Source organism: Dermacentor variabilis, chromosome 2 (genome assembly GCF_050947875.1).
Source record: "Dermacentor variabilis isolate Ectoservices chromosome 2, ASM5094787v1, whole genome shotgun sequence".
NCBI lineage: Eukaryota > Metazoa > Arthropoda > Arachnida > Ixodida > Ixodidae > Dermacentor > Dermacentor variabilis.
The window spans coordinates 133,613,590-133,625,608 of NC_134569.1; the positions used below are offsets into that span (position 1 = coordinate 133,613,590).

Genomic DNA, 12,019 nt, shown 5'->3' on the forward strand with positions numbered 1-12,019 from the left:
ATGCTAGCGCCATCAGTCGTTCGGGGTGCTAAACAAAGAAAGCGTAGGGGTCACTCCCTACTTGTGCCTCCCTTTCTCGACCGACACTCGTATTATTGAAAAGACCCGGCGATGATTTTTGCTCTTTCCATGGCCGTACCGCGAAACGATGGCAGCTGTTATAGAGTTCGCCGTCGTAAACTCGGCTTGTAGCAGTAACTCGTAAATTTCTCCTTTGTTACGTGCCCCCGGCGATAAGCATCTGTCTCCGATGACACAGCTGCAATGATTATTTCTGCTGTGCCATCCATTTTTCTATGGGCTTACGGTGCGCACCTATTCTAGCGGGTCAGAATATACGTTTTATAGAGGGGCATAAAACAACAACCATAGATTGGCTCTATCAACCTGCCTTCACGTCGTATAATTTTCGGGCGGCACGTACCGTGTTTCCACGACCAAGCGCTCGCCGCCGTCGGTGGCGGAGATGTCCCCCACCATGGCAGCGCCCAGGGCCTGCGTTCGCAAAAGGCTCTTCTACTGGAATCGTTCGTAAGAGAAAATTTCAGCCAATCCTGATGCTGGACGTATCTTCAACGAGGGTGGCCGGTCAACCACGGCAAAGAGCAGTTGCAAACGAGCGAAAAGCCTTAGCGCATTCGGCCCCGGTATTTTCACCTATTCTTGTACCGACGACCGACTTCTGCAAGCTTTGCCGAGTTTTCAATTCGTCTTTTTTTTAAATTATAATTACATCAGTATTAATAAATCATTTATTTTTATGCGAAGATTACTTCTCCGATTGCAGTCACTTTTTTCGCAAGCGGGCTGGCTGGGTATCTTGCCGTTTCGGTGGGCAGGTCCCGGTGACGGTGCAGCCTAAAATTAGATGTCACGGGGACGGCTGGGTGTGTGCCCCTGGTTATGTGCGCCTGGGACCCCTGTATGTGTTCCAATGGGTTTCAGTTCTTTTTCCATCTTTTGTCTTGGCATTACAAACATTCTGCCTTAATTATAAGTACAAACCCCTAGCGCATATAATCTCTACATAATCGTTCGCTACAAATAATGAATGCTTCGCATTACGTAGATGTCAACTACAGCTGAATCTTCTAATTTTTTTTTACAGTGACAACTTTCGCGTGTATATATATATTATTTAGTTATTTATTATTTTTGGGTACATTGAAGATGAACTCAACGCAGTGGATTTGCAGTTGCGTTTTCGTCGTTTCTTATTGTTCTTTTTCACCCTTCGAAGCGCCTAGTTTGGATCACATACTGATCATGTTGGCTATTTCCAGCCTGTGATATTACATTTTCGTGGAACGAGCTCAGTAAAATCCTCGCTCTTCCGTATCAGCCATGTTTCAAACCAAAAGCAACATTCCTACACGCCTTATCGTTATCGCGCATCATTCATGACAACGTTGGAGTCAGCTGTCATTAAGGCAACAGTGTTTATTTTTGCAGGCCATACAAAATACGAAGCATTCGGTCCCAAGTCCCCGAACAATGAAACGGGCAAACTGTAGGAGAATCAGGAGACTTTCGCACGACACCGATAGAAAGAGAAAAAAAAAGTGGGGGGGGGGGCGGAAGGAAATCTGCCTCGAAGCGTGGTCAAAGGGTCGAGTCAAACAACGTATAGAGTCATTCCTGACGTCTATTTCACCTTCATGCTTCTTTCTTTCTTTCTTTCTTTCTTTCTTTCCTTCTTTCTTTCTTTCTTTCTTTCTTTCTTTCTTTCTTTCTTTCTTCCTTTCTTTCTTTCTTTTCTTTCTTTCTTTCTTTCCTTTTCTTTTCGTGTTTTTTTTTCATGGTTTTTACTGTCGCGTAAGTTTCTTGTATTAATCAAAAACCAAAATCGTCTCGTTTCTCTCACCGTTTCTTTCAATTCTCTCGTCTTCAATTTCCGTTTTCTTGTTTAAATTTTTGAACTCTTTTTCCAATCCGATCGGTGCACTCACATCCTCATGCTATTGCTCCGCGGCCCACGCTCGCCCCAGTGGGAGAGTTTGCGAGAATTCGTGGCCGCCCGTCGGGGAGAAATAAATTGGGCAAACAGTTCGAAACCAAAGTCTGTCTGTGTGCGAACGACTGTCCCGGACAAGGCAGCTGCCGGGAAAGACCGCGGGTGAGGTGACGGGGCAGAAATGGGCAAGGGGGGAGGTGGAGGGGGGGAGAGGGAAGAACTGCGCGATTTTGGAATCCCCCGGTGGCATGTCTTACTTGTAACGGCACCGCCATGGGGGCCCGCAGGGTTGCAGCAGCCGTCGCGCGAGACCACCACCGCCGGCGGCTGTGTGCTCTTGCTGATCTCTCGGACGCTCTTGTCGTCTGTACGTCTGCACTACCGCGCTTCTGCTTCCCTTCCACTGCCAGCTGTGTACCGCCGCACCGCGGCGCTGCAGTGCTCCGGATGACAATAAATCTACCTTATTTGTACGTCGCCACCTTCGAATGTTTTATTGGCCCCGCACATTTCCCGATTTTATTTTTATTTTCACTTTTTTTCGAAGCGGCGTCACGAAATTTGGGGGGGGGGGGGAGGGGGGTTCTCGCGGGGGCTATCTTTTGTCTTATTTCTCCCGCGGGTTTCGTTCCGAACGCGGTGGCAGAGACTGTCAATTCCAGCCGAGTCCTGATACCGCACACGTCCATTATTCTTTCATTTCATTGGCTTTCTTTTTCTTTTTTCTTTTCATTTTCTTTTACTTATTTTTTGTCTGAGGTGTGATGTATTATTGGTAATGACTTTCTGTTCTTCCGCACCTTACTTCCTTTCTTTTTCATCGAGATTATCGAGAAATTGGTTTAGTGATGATGAGCATAGTGGCACAAGAAGCGGATACACTTCTATATTAAAGCGCGCGTGTGCGCGCAATTGTAAAAAAATAACATGACTATAAAATGCATAACTTTACTAGTACTCTCTGACTGTTCCTCACCCATCCAATTATAAGTTAATTCAGTGCAGTGCCTTGAGTGTCCAAGAGGGGTTACAACTTACAGAGGGCCTGGATAATGCATAGAAACAACAATAGGCTATACAATGGAGTTGTTATAAGAAGGAAAGTGCAAAAGAAAGATGTTAACAAATAACAGAACTATTAGGTGCAGAATAATATGGAAAGTGGCCATGCATGATCATACGATGCGTCTTCAATGTAAGTGACGGAACAAAGATGTTCTTTTTTTTTTCTTAGAAAGCCCTGAGCATAACCAAATAAATGAAGATGTTAGTATTGGGAGAAAAAAATACCGACTTTATGCTGGTGATAGGCAGGGAATGACAAATACGGCGGTTGTGACAAAAGCTTGCGTTCAAGTGATAGGTTCAAGAAAAAAATCCTATACAAGAGTAACACCAGCATTACGCGTGCACTTTCGACCGCCATCGAGCCTGATCGAGATCGAATTTTTCGATCACGTTGACTCCTTCGCGCAAACTTGCGTAAGGGAGCCAATGGGGGTGCTTACGTATTTCAACCGTCTTTGGTTTGAACGCTTCTTGAAAGCGTGCGTGTGACAAATGTATTGATGTCGTCAAATTTTTTATCGTAAGAGCAGGTTTGGAGGGCCAAGATTATATTTAATCAGTAACGCTCTCGCTGGGTGCGAGTGTGTATTACTTCATTCTTTGTTTACGTTTCCTTTCTCTCATTATCTTCTTTTTTTTTCTTTTTTTGTACGGGAGGCGGGTGGAGGCATTGCGCATGTACGGGGTGTGAGCGAAGGCAAGTCTGCTAACTTCTAATCAGTCTCATCAGTTTGCGAGCGCAATGGACATGATAAGTAAATAATCAATCTAAGATGCTAAAAATGAAAGCCAACTAGAAAATAGTGCCTGGCAGCTTCTGCTGGGTAAGAAAATAACAGCGCCCCGGCAGCTACCAGGTGTTCCAAAACGCTGGCGCGACGAGCACGGCCAGCGTTGTGAGACGCGTGGTAGCCGCCAGTGCGCTGTTATTTTTTTTTTTTCCTAGCAGAAGTCGCCTTGCGTACTGCGTCGGGTCAACGTGGCGCACGCGCGTGTGTAGACAGAACACCGTCCGAAGAGTTCGAGGTCGACGCTAAGCCTTGCTATCACTGTGAAGGCTTCGACCCTTTCTGGTGAAACTGACTAAACTTTCCTCACATTGTACTTTCCATATACACAGTGCGACAGAAAATTCGAGACAGAGAGCGAGAGTGCGATGTTGGGTGTGAAAAGCAGGTAGGTTAACTGGAAAAGCTTCTGGCTTGCTGCTACCCTGCGCTGAGGGAAGGGTAAGCGGAAAAGAAAGACGGAAATAATCGCACAGAAATAAAGCAAATGTGCGAGAAAAGCTGTAGTGGAGGTGCGAAATGTCTATTAGAACTAGAGTATCTGAACACGCCATTCAAACGCAAGAACTGCCAGAGTGCCTTGACATGACTTGCGGCGTGGCGACTGTATAGGCCGGCATTCCCGGAGTGAGCTCCGAAAGTAGGCGGTCGTCAAGACGGGCCAGCGCAGTCGGGAGTGGCTTCTCTGTGTGTGCGCTGTATCGAGGACAGAGTTAAAGAACGTGTTTAATAATTTCCTCGCTGCCGTAGTGGTCATAAGCGGAAAGTTGAGAGAGATTTCTTATACGACACAGTCTGTAACAATGTTCGTCCTTGCAAAATAAATAAATAAATAAATAAATAAATAAAAAAATAAATAAATAAATAAATAATCGACCGGTACGGCGTTGAAAACAGTGCAAGCTTGCGTGAAAGACGCAGTTTTGGTGAAAGCACCTTCGCGGACAGATGTCCGCGCCACTATAACCCCACGCCTTAATGTTTGGCATACAACCGCACTTCTGCAATTGCTACCGGAACAATGGGGCCGCGTAGATTCATCGCGCTGGCCGTGTTGGCCGTCTTCCGAGAGATATTCAAACGCATTGCTGGCTTTTGGTAGGGATGAATGTTGCATAAGAAAGCACTCGTGAGGTCATTATTTACAGCAGACGACATTATCGCGTTTTCTATAACATGGTTAATCCACACAAATTGATTAAGCAAAATCGTCCGAAAATAAATTCCAAGAACCGCTCTACTCATAGCGGCCCGACAGAGTTAACAGAGCCCAGTATATGCGATCGGGAAGCGATGCTCCCTGCCTTCTGTTTTTCTCTTTCCTTCCTTCCCTTCAGACGCTCAAACGGCGCAGGTGGCAACAAGAAGGCACCAGCTTCCGTCAGGTAAATGAGAAAGAGGGAAAGGTACAGCGGCAGGATTTTCTTTTTTTCTTTTTTTGAACGGAGTAGAACTATATGGGGGAACCAGAAACGCAGGCGGACACACGGAAAGTATATCGATAGGCGCAGAAAGGAAAGAAGATGAGGCACTGCACACGAAGCTTAGGTTGAACCGAATGCACTGTTACAACAAACAAAGGAAAAATAATCAAAAGGAAACAAACAAACAAACTGAATAGGTGACGCGAACGCAGACGCCGTGAGCTTGTCGAGTGTGCGGCGGCAATTCCAGGATAATGGCCTGCTTAGCAGCGAACACCAGCGTGCACCCACTCCAGCCTCCTCCTCTCCCTCCTCCGCTTTGCCACCCTCCTCGCAATCTCTATACAGCAAGCCGCGCTGTTCGCGCGCTCTGGTGGCGCCATTTGGAGTGCGCTCTCGTTCACGGCCGCTGCAGCCGCGGCGCCTACCGAGCATCCCTCCTCCGCCGCCACTCGAAAGCGCTAGGCTTTGCTCCCCTTCCGAAACGCCAACAGAAACATGGTATAGCACCAATTCTTTCCCACAGGCAGGCTGTAGAGAGCCAGCAGGGGCGGTGGCGCTTGGAAGAAGGGCGCTCTAAATCCGCACGTACGAGTAGGGATTGAGGAGACAGTAGGGGGTTGGTTTGGGCGAGATGGTAAGGTTCGGGGCGCATAGGGGAGGGCATGCAAGGATTACGCTTCGGGTGGGGGAAAACATACAGTGGAACGCCATGGAACTAACAAGGCCGCCGTTCTGCTTTACACTGCAGCCCCTCTCCCCTCCCCCCGCCCCAAAAGATGCGGAGAGACGCCTCGTTGCGACGAGAAACGCGCGCGTATACAGCTTAACAGCCGCGGCGGCATGCAGCCAGTGGTGGAAGAGGGAGAATTTAGGAAACGCGTGAAGGTGCGTCGCGCGACGTTGAACTTTTTAGCTCGGGACATTGCCCGGTATGCGCACTCAGAATCGGCGACTTGTTAGTACGCCTTGCAAGGAAGCGCACGATCACATTCGCGAGTGTTATCGCAGTTTGCCGCAGCCCGCGCCTAACTTCCTGCTGTCGCCTGAAAAAGCGATACGTGTCGAGTGGAGATAGAGAGAGAGAGAGAGCGTAGTTTACGCGGCAAAGTGTCGGTCTGCCAGTGTGACATGTCTCAGCTTTAATTCTATGCGCTACTGCAAACACACACACACATGCCGAGCGCGCGCACGCACGCACAAAACTTATGATATCGAAAGACGCCCGCAAAAAGAATAAGCGAGATGCGTGGCGATGGCGGCGCTGCGCGAAACGCAGTGTCTGCTGCCAGCAGCGCGCGCCCCTCTCGCGTTGGCAGCGGACATTCGTAATGAGTCTGGCGGATGCGCGTATCGTCGTTTACGAGCCATAAGTACAAGGCGATGGCAACGATCTACATAGCTTAGCGGCGCGCAAATTAGGCGTCATAAAGAGCGCAAACTGAACGCAAACCTCCCGCCCACGCGATACGTGCTTTATTGCCGTCTGGTTAGCGACGCTGTGTGGCATCTGTAAAGATTCCGGCTCGGAACAGCTCACTCACTCTCTCTCTCTCTCTCTCTCTCTCTCTCTCTCTTGAAGTTGTAGTCAGCCGTTTGGTTCTAACCACACTGTTAGCTGAATTACGCGAAACGATTCAATGTATTGAAAAGTGATCTATGTGACTTGACTGTGCGATGTCATTTTTCTTCTGACACGCCAAAAAACGATCAGCAATGATACTTGCAGCCAACGGTAGAAAGTGAAAACAAGAGAGAAGAGAGTATGCTGAGAGACAGAGAAGAGGGAGTGAGGGTGTGGGAGGGGGCACACAGTATCGGTGGGAGCGAACATTCCCAACCGCCACCTTGGAAGAGGGGAAAAAAAAAAGCGAGAAAAGATGAAATTGGCTCGTATCGCGTAATTCAGAACGTCCCTGACATCCAGAGCATTATACTATTCCTTGGCGGGGCATTTCGGGATATAGCATTCAATATAGACCATTGTTTTACTCCTTCCGCTATGGTCCACCCGCTGCGTCTTTCCTCCTCCCTCCGCTTCCTTTCCTTGGTGTATGAGGAAGACGAAAGCAAGGTGGGGGGGGGGGACGAGCGGGCCACCGCTATATATATTGACGCCGAGTAGCAATGCGCTCGCGCTCGCGTAGCGAGGCCACGATTTTTCGCCGTCGGTTACATCGTTTTACGGCAGCTGTTAATACCCCTGGGATAACCATTTCCCGAGGACGTGGCTGCCTTCGCGCGCGCTACGAGATGCGTATCGCCTCCAATTTCCTATCTTCTCTCCTCCTTTTCTTTTCCACGCACGTTCCTCGGGCAAGAAACCAGCGTGCGTGCGTGCGAGATACAGAGAGATGGGGGGGGGGGGTGCGTTTGAAAGACGTGTTATATGGGCTTTCTTTATTGCCCTTGCGGCGGGGCGTCTGCCGCCACGCATTGCCCCTGCAGCTCCTGCCACCACCGTTATACTTCTACAGCCACGGCTGTTCCAATAACGTGGAGCGAAACGGGGCCAAGCTTCATTTCTGCGACGACGCAGCGCTGTAAGCGCGCTTGCGCGCGGCCTTCGTTTGCTCCGCGCCGCCGCGCCTGCGTGATCCTGTTTCGTCTCAACAGCCCGTCGTACTCTTCGTTTTGTATGCTTGAGAAGCATACAAAACGCCGCAGCCGCACGCTCTGCGGTGTTTTCGAATTTTCGCGCGCCGTGCGTTTCCCTGCCTATCCTCTTAATGTCGGAGCCGCGGCTTTCTAGCTCTATATTAAAGTGGCGAGGAGGGGGATGCGGAAGGAAAGAGGGAAAAACGCGTAACTGGCCGCAGAGAATAACGTTTGGTCGTAATAACGCACGACTGATGTAGCCAAAGTGTACAGTGAGCGAGTTGGTTAACGTTATTTGAATATCTGATTAAATTCAGGGGTGCTGGCTACGTGCCGAAGCCGCGACCTCATTACGAGGCGCACAGTAGTGAAAAGCCTGTGCATTGGGCTGTAGTGCCCAATGCATGGTATGCGAACTTGCTTGCATGCATTCTCTTCCCCATCGTAAAGCTTCCGCCATGATCGAAACCGCGACGTCGACTTCAAACATCGCAAAGCCGTAGCCACTAGGCTGTTGTGGCGAGTCATATTTGAAACAGTGCGAAGAAGACGCAAGACACGGGAAGTACACAGGACATCCGCTGTACTGCGTACCAATGTGTCAGCGTCAGTCCTGTGTACTTGCCGTGTCTTCCGCCCCGTTCGTGCTGTTTCAAGTACGACTAATCGGAAAGCGTTAGTGAACATTTTGTTACCGGCGCAGGTTTCGCTGCATGCACGTTTTTCTTTATTCCCCTTTTTCTACTTCCGGTAACCTTAAGCAGGCCTTCGACACCGAATCTAGTTTTCACCTTAAGGGCGTCGTTCGTGTTGAAGTGGAACCAGCAGCAGCAGTGCCACACGTCCGGGGACAGGAACACAATCTGGCGTATGCAAATGTACTCGCAGAACGAAACGCGACAGTTGGAGCGCGTCCCAGCACACGCACTGCCGCTCGTAAACGCGTCCGTAGAAGCAAGGTGTTGCATTGGAGTAAACGGCAAATGCGATAGCGTTTTTGAGGAGCAGGATTAGTGCTTCCAATTGCCCAGCGAGCGGGTCTGTGGGATTCACCACAGACCCCGCAGTCGCGGCTGTTGGGACTGGCTGACTCTCGGGTGTTTGATTCCTTGAGTACTGCAGGTGGCGACAGTTCGTGCTCACGCGTCCTCTTTCTGTCGTCGTTTTGTACCACTTGTTTCCCTTGAGCCTTCCGTACCTATTCGCTGAACGGGGTGATCACTTAAATGTTTCACCGAATTTTTTTTATAAATCACCTGTTGCAGATAATGCTAGTCCTTGCGCTGTACTATTTAGAGAAGCGGACATTATCTGCACGGCAATTCGAAACACATGTTAGACTAAATAATAAAAATGCACTAATTAACTTATTGATTAGTTACTTCACGGAACAAATTACAATTAACAAATTGTGGCCTGTGGGCTTGCAAGGCGTATCCACTTGTAATTAATTTACAGAATGACACCAGTTTGGGGATGCGCGCCATCGAACTTGCCCTAAACATGCACTGTTGTTCTACTTACTTTTTTAACAAGACGTTGTTTTATGCAAAGTGACGGAAACGCCCATGTCCGACGATCTGCGAAATAATATATCGAAACCTGCGTCCTCCTGGAGATTCAAGTGGATACGTTTCGCAAACTGACGGGCTACATTTCGTAAGTTCAATATGTGACATGAAGCGATGAATTATGAAGTTAATTAGTGACTGTTTAAATAATTAAACATATATTAATATTTTCATAATAGTAATGTCCGCCTCTCGAAGAATCAAACTCAAGGACAAGAAATATGCTTTCTTCGACATGCGATATTTAAAGATTCCGTAAAACTCAAAGATGATCACCCTGTACATTTACTGTTTTGTAACCTTCGGCGCGCTTTCAATGGCATCATTGCTGCGATTTCCCTTCAGGCCTTGGAGAACCACCGACGTTTTTCGTGGACCCCCTTTGCTGATATTTTGCAGCAACCCTATTTTACGCTGCAGTTCTCGAGGCTCTGGAAAGAAGCTGTATCACGCCACATGGCGAGTTTGGTGCTGCCTGAGCATCCGTCATTCGCATCCAAACGAGCATCCGTCAGTCTTCGCTTGCCAAACGCGCACTTCTGTCGTGCAGATCCGGCGTTATTTCACAGGGTTGAATTGGAGTCGACCGGCCGGCAGAAATGCTCTCCCGTGGGCCCCTCACTCGAGACTCAGTGGTCTGCTACACGATTTACGGTCTGATTGGGATGAATCGGCGCGGGGTGTGCTTAAGGCCAAGACCTTGTGAAAGCGCATGTTACGAGCGTGCGTCTCCGGTTTCAGCCCAGCCGCGGCTGCGCGCGGTGTGGCTGCGCGCATACGCCGCCCGCGCGCGCTCTATCTTGGAGGTAATTCGCAATGGGAGCCAAGGCTGGGTTTGTCGTGACGTCTGGTGGCTTCATGTGCGCCGTGGGTTGGAGGCCACGTAATCTCAAGTTTCCGAGGCGCCTTGAAGGAAGAGGCAGCACGAAGCGTTCCGGTCCCCTCTGCCTGTGCTTTTCATCGCGCCAGCTTTGCGACAGCGAGTGTTTGCGGTCATCGAGGGAGATGTGTTCATGTTTGCCTGTGCGCGCGTGGCACCAAGCTTGATATTTCTTTTATTAGTAAGTGAATGCTTACTGCATCTTATACAGCCAATAAAACTACGAACCTTACTTTGTCTCGTAGTTGTCTGATCCTTGGCTATCGCTATCAATTCCTTGCCATTCGGGCGAAACTGCAAGTTCCTTACGTCATGCGTATTATTGAAGCGGCTGGATAGTGTGTGCGGGGAAAGGGGGAGTTGCTCTTTAAGTGCACTAGACATGAAACAGCTTACGTTCTCATATCTGACTCGTATCTGCCTGTATGGAGTCCTCATACTCATTGCGGGCTCAATACATGGATCTAGAGTCAATGCGGACTCCATATAGTCAATGAAACATAACGGAAATTTTTGACATTCTCGGTCCTTTCCGAACACGTGCGCTATTCATGGTCGTGAAGGTGCAAGAAATGTGGTCAAACTAAATCTGCAGTAAGCAAACGTAATTGATGCCTGAAAGGAATAACCGGCAAGCTACCTGTGTACGACCAATGTAGCCAACGTGAAATTTTGTTGCAGTTGACCTTTAACCGCGATATCTCCCGCTTTAAAGGAACAAGTAAGAACAAACGCTAAATCGGCTTATACAGATAAACAATTATTTCAAAACTCCATTTTCGTTAACTATGCAGTGATCGGTTTATTATTGCCAGACAACGTGAAGGTCAAAGTAGCATTTATTCAATTTCGCGCCGAAACCGTAGCGCCAGTGCGACTGTGCACGTGACCGCCACGGACTTCGAAGCACTTCCTCGTATTTGGGTCATTCTGGCTCATTCGAAGTTGTCGACACTTGCTAAGTACAATCTTTGGCTCCTTTAGAATGCTATTTAGTCCACTGTTACAGATAAATGAATTAACTAGGTCCGAGCAGAGACCGTCAAGATCCATGGCATCGAGGCGAGCTGGTGCGCTTTCGTTCTGCTTCTTTCTTGTATTACCAAGCGTCCTCCACCAATAAAAGCTGGTAGTTTCTTTTGTTTCTCTTTCTTCTTTTGTTGTATAGTAGAGGGGTACTTTATTATAGATGTCAAAGAATTTTTGTTCTCCCTCTTCAGTGTCTCTTAAAATTATATTGGTCGCTCGAACAGCGAGTATAATACGGAGTCTAGGCAACAGGTACAGCAAAGGCGAAACCGTCGCCTCACGCCCGCGGTGCTTACTCCGCCCTTCGCTAAATAATTATAGAACAGGAGAGCGCGGCTCGTTAAGTGTGCCTAATCGCTTTGCCGCCGATGCTTCTTCGTGTTCGGTCATTCTCAATTTGAGCAACCTTCCGAGTCCCAGCTTTTGATGTCGGCGCGCAGACGGTATTCCGGGGGCTCTGCTGTGAACTTTTCTCTTTTTTTTTGCGCTTTTCAAACAGACGGCGCAGTGAGTGAGAGTGGACTCTTAATTTTATAACCGCCGGGAGACCCCCTAATGCCATGTTGCGTCTGATTCAATTAGAGCACCCGGCGTGTGTGTGGGCGTGCGCCCCGAGGGGGGAGAGGGTAAGAGAGGGGAGCGAGAAAGTACTAAAGGCAAACATACAGCGCTTGCACGGGAACCGAAAGTTCTGAATGATGCGTTTG

General features: G+C 48.7%; 1 protein-coding gene across 1 annotated transcript in view; it reads left to right on the forward strand.

Annotated features, from left to right (window-relative positions):
* The window catches only part of IA-2 (tyrosine phosphatase IA-2), a 700,681-nt gene that overhangs the window by 630,616 nt on the left and 58,046 nt on the right, over nt 1-12,019 (forward strand). The window lies entirely within an intron of this gene.